We start from the raw sequence: 5,489 nt of genomic DNA on the forward strand, positions 1-5,489 counted from the left end.
GTTCACGGGGTCACAAAGAGTCAGACAGGATTGAGCGGCTGAACTGAACTGATACGTCTGAACTGAACGTCATCAGTTCATCACATTGTACACCTCCAATTTACACAATGTTGTATTTCTGTTATATCTCAGTAAAGCTAGAGGGAAATGGAAAGTGCATAATAGCATTCATCATGCTTCCATGTGTTTTAAAAATCTGAAGGAAATTCTACATCAGCCTCACCCCTGCTTTAACTTTTTGTTTTGGTAGTTGCATTAATATTTATCTAACAGGCTTGTTTAGCAATCATTGAGCCACCAAACATTACTTGAGAACCACAATATTCCAAGCAGATGCTAGAACCTTCATATACACTTCAATCTTAGGACATAGTAGTCACTGTTCCTATTTCACCACTGGAGAAATTGAGACCCGACAACTTGCCCAGGGTCATACAACTCCTGGATGAACTTGCCCTCCCATCCCAGCCCCTCTATCAAGGGCAGAGTTTGCCCACACATTTCTCCACGTCTCCTCTGGGTACACAGATCACAGCTTGCAAGGCGTTCTGGCTTCCTGGCTTCAGGGAGCCTGGCCCGCTCACCCCTGTCCCCCTGCAGAGGTGTGGAATGGCGAGTATTGTCCCAGGCCTATCAGAAAGCAGGAACTCTGTCTCTCACCTGCCCAGAAAACAGAGCCTTGCAGACAGGCTTGTCTGACTGTCCAGGCAGGAAAACTGTCACCAGCCCTGTGACTGGTGCAGGAGGGAGCCTGTCCCTGTGCAGTTCGCCCCCAGCCTCCTCGCCCTCGGCTGGGTTTCCTCTCCGCCTTCAGGGCTTCAGGGAGGAGAGGAGCCACAGGCCCATCAGGAGGGCAGCCTCAGTATCAAGACAAGCTCTGTTATGTCTAAGGCAGAAGGCCGGAATTTAGTTCATTTTATCATTGAGGTGATTCAACTGTTTTAATGAAGGGACCTTGGGGCTGGTGGCGTCACAGATAAGGAGTGTGGACCGCGTCCGCAGATGGGTGACCTTGTTCCGCTTGTAACTGCTTTCCTTCCCCTCCCTCCTTCCCACTCCCTCCCTTGATTTCATTTTCTAGCCCAAGGTTTTAGCACCAGGAGGGGAAGGAATCATTAGCACAGCCAAGCATCAGGAAAAAAATGCAGCTTCAGGCAATCCACAAGAGAACATCTGGCTCCTGTAGCCATGTTGGCCAGGCCCTTCATCCCCAGGAGAGGAAGGCAGCAGCCTGGCTCCCCCAGGGAGGCAGGACAAGGCCGTCTGCATGGAGGTACTAGCCCAGGTGGCTCAGGAAGTGAGGCGGTGCGGTGAATTCTCAGAACTGCTAATTCAATCCCATTTGACACGTTTACTGAGAGCCTGTCAGGGACCAAATTCTCTGTTAGAGGCTGAGATTTGAAGAGACTGGGATGCGTCCCTGCCAGCCACAAAAGAGCCCAAAAGGGGCCCTGACTGGGGTCAGAGGGAATTTTTTTCCTCTTTATTTTTTAAAATTGAATTGTAGTTGATTTGCCATGTTGTTAGTTTCAGGTATACAGCAAAGTGATTCAGTTATATGTGTGTATTTGGGTCTTCCCGGATGGCACAATGGTTAAAGAATCCACCTACCAATGCAGGAAACACAAGAGACGCAGTTTCAATCCCTGGATCGGGAAGATCCCCCAAAGTATGAAATGGCAACCCACTGCAGTATTCTTGCCTGGGAAATCCCATGGACAGAGGAGCCCACCGGGTTGCCAAGAGTCGGACACAACTGAGTGTATATATATATTCTTTTTCAGATTTTTTCCATTATAGGTTATTAAATGATATTGAGTATAGTTCTCAGAACGGAATTATTGGAATAGATGAAGAGCAAGAAATGAGCCCAAAAGCCCAAGTTGGAGAGACCAGGTGGCCCTTGGAAACCCAAGATTTGTCCAGATAGTGGGAAAAACCCACAACAGGCAAGGACGTGATTCAGGAAGTTCTATAGTGTAAATATTCTATTCCACTGCTCCCTTCAAGATATCTATACTTCTCATCTGATAGATCCTAATTTGTGGTTTGATAATAATGTTTTCCTGAGATAAGTGTCACGTGACAGTGTGTGTGTGCATGTGTGTGAGCGTGTGTGTGTGGTGTTTTGTTAATATATTTGAAAACTGATGTCTCTAACCAGTTCTGTCTTTGACTTACACCCTGAGAAGTTCATTCACCACCCACTGCAATTAATTCTATCTCATGGGAAACTGTGCAAAGTTTTAAGGTTCTGTACCCAACATGTTTAAATCATGAGACGACTTCATTGGCTTATATGTAACGAGATTGTGATATACCCTAAACATATTTAGCCAAAAACAATCATATCCCATGTGTAAATAATTTTTTAAGTCATCATTGGGGTAAACCCCTGGAACTTTTCAAACAAGGGAGTTTCGTTTATCTGGCATTATTAGTTTATAATGTGCTTCATACAAGTACCTGCACAAAAAGTTTGCTTCAGCTAAAATACACCTTTTAACACCTTTCCTGCCTGAACATTATTACCTCAGTGATTCGGGGTATTATTAATTATATAATGATTATTCAACATAATGCCTCCGAGTGCTATGGAAGTGCACTGAGCTATTTTCCTTTACACTGACATGATTTTATTATTTTTAAATTTTATGTTTTTTTAAAAAATAATTTTCCCCTCTTTCTCTTAATGTTAGGCTGTAACTTTTAAAATTTGCTTTCAGCAGGGCAAGGGGGACATAAATCAGGAGATCGGGATTAACATATATACACTACTATATATAAAATGGGCTTCCCAGGTGGTGGGTAAAGAACCCACCCACCAATGCAGGAGACCTATGAGGCACAGGTTCGATTCCTGGGTCAAAAAGATCCCCTGGAGAAGATGGCAGTCCACTCCAGTATTCTCTCCTGGAGATCCCACAGATAGAGGAGCCTGGCGGGCTACAGTCCATAGGGTTGCAAAGAGTCAGACACAACTGAAGTGACTTAGCACACACGCATATATAAAATAGATACCTAACAAGAACCTGCTATATAGCACAGGAAACTCTAGTGAATAGTCTGTAGTGACCGATATGGGAAAAGAATCTTAAAAAAGTAGATATATGCATATGTGTAACTGATTCGCTTTGCTGTACACCTGAAACTAATACAATATTCTAAATCAACTATGCTCCAATAAAAATTAATTTTAAAAATAAATAAATATTGCTTCTAGCATTCCAATTTATAGGATTAATTTGTTGCTGATATTATAATAATGACAATTAATGCTAATATTAATAGCTATTTATTAGGCAGGTACCACACAGCTGGAACTGTACTAAGCACTTCAGGATTAAATGAAGAAATTATTCCCCTATGAAGCAGATATTCATTATCCTCCATTTACAGATGTGGACACAGAGTCTTAGAAATCGACTTGCCCTTCTTCACACAGCTAGAGGCAAGAGGGGAAGTGATACTGTTGAATGCAGAGCTCATGCTATTCACCACTCTGCTTTACTGACTCCTGCTGTGGCCTGGTCACCAGACAATTAAGCCAGTTACCAATGTTTCTAAACTAAGAGTTCCTAGGCTCCTAATGAGGACCTCTGAAGCTCTTCAATTTGGAAAATCCCTGAGTATCATTGGATATCCTTTCTTTGCTGACTTCTTTGTCCTTGACATAGTTGAAATAGCTAAGATTGCTGAGAAAGTAAAGCTGACTAAGGTGGTTGGTTTTCCCCTGGAATAGCACCTTGTTTTTATACAGCATCAACCCTAAAATTTGTTCAGATATATACACGCTTAGAAGTGAGGTTTCTCTAGTGGCTCAGCAGTGAAAAAAAAAAAAAAAAAACACCTGAAAATGCAGGGGACGCGGGTTTGATCCTTACTTTGGGAAGATCTCCTGGAGAAGGGCATGGCAACGCACTCCAGTATTCTTGCCTTGAGAATCCCATGGGCAGAGGAGCCTGTTTGGCTACAGTCCATTGGGTCACAAAGAGTCGGACACGACTGAGCGACTAATACACAAACACACATAAGTGAGCGCCTTATTTATCTTTACAACATCTCTGTGATAAGCTCTTGTTAGTAGGCATTATTGTAACAGCTTCACAATTTTTTTAATGAGTAGAGACAGCAAACACCGAAACAAGAATCCATAAGGATTCTGTATGTTCATACCAGCCTCACCATTTCCTTGACCCATTGTCCCAAACTCTAGGGCCCTTGGCCCTCAGAAGCCTAAGACCTGCTCACATACCATTAAGCAAATATTTGCTCTCCTTTTCTGTTCTTTTTCACCTTTTTCCATTGCTTCCACAGTGCTTGCTGACCACGCTTGAGGCCCTATGCCAGGCATCAAAGATGCTTTCTTCCCTCCATCACTTTGTGACTATAGCTGCTGTGGATTCAGAAGAGGATGCAGATGTGGCCCAGGAGATGGTTTTGTATCTTCGCATTCTCAGCACAATGGCTACTCCATCTGGTTAGATGTTCAGGCCAAGCTCTTGAGGTCATTCCTGCCTCCTCTCTTTCTCTTCTACACCACCTCCAATCCATGAGACAGCTCTGCCAGCCCCCCTCCTCAAAATAGACCCAGAGTCTGATCCTGTCTTAACACTCCATGGTCACCCTTGGTCCAAGCCATCACCACCCTCCTATGTTATGGCGATGGCCACCCAGGTGGCTCCCCTCCCCCATCAGGACCCCTCAGTCTATCCTAACAACAGCCAGAGCAGTTCTTTTAAAACATAAGTTAGACGGTGTCACGCCTCTGCTTAAAACCTTCCCATGGCCCCCAGCTCATGCAGAACAAGAGCCAAAGACCTTTCGCAAGGCCTCCATCACCCTTAAGCTTGGCTCTCCCACCCAGTCCAGCTCCAGCCACACAGGCCTCCTCTAGGACACTCACTGATGACAGTTGTGTATGTATCCTTCTGGAGTCCAAGGTTTTGGTTTTTTGGATTTTTTTTTTTAAATCTCAAGCTTCTGGCCTAAAAACAAACAGGTCTTGGAAAGTGCCTGGCCTGTCTCATGGACCCAACAGGGTGCCCGGCCTGGGTGCCCATCCTGGGCACTAGGGAGTCCTGTCCATCAAGCAGCTGAGCCTGCCCCTCCCCTGCAGGCCACAGCAAGCATGGATGAGAGCAGAAAGGACACGCTTTCTTTTGCAATTCGCAGGAGGTGGCAGAATTCGCCAGGACTGGCCCAGCACCATCATTTTGGGGAGAAATTGTAGACTGAAGAGGCACATAGAGAAAAAGGAGGCATAGAAACCCCTGCAGGTGTCAACACCTGCCGGTTGAAAGAGGCTGGGAACAGGGGAGGTCAACGGGAAGCTTGAGAGCTGGCACAGGCCAAAACAAAACCAATCAGAAACAAGGAGCTGGGCATTCTTCACAGGCCAGCCCCCACTGGGGGCCAATGTCTGGGTAGGTTTTTGCCTGAGAAAACCTCCTCCTCAGTGTCCAGGGTAGCAAAGGGACAGTCAGCGG

Source organism: Bos javanicus, chromosome 24 (assembly GCF_032452875.1).
Source record: "Bos javanicus breed banteng chromosome 24, ARS-OSU_banteng_1.0, whole genome shotgun sequence".
Classification (NCBI taxonomy): domain Eukaryota; kingdom Metazoa; phylum Chordata; class Mammalia; order Artiodactyla; family Bovidae; genus Bos; species Bos javanicus.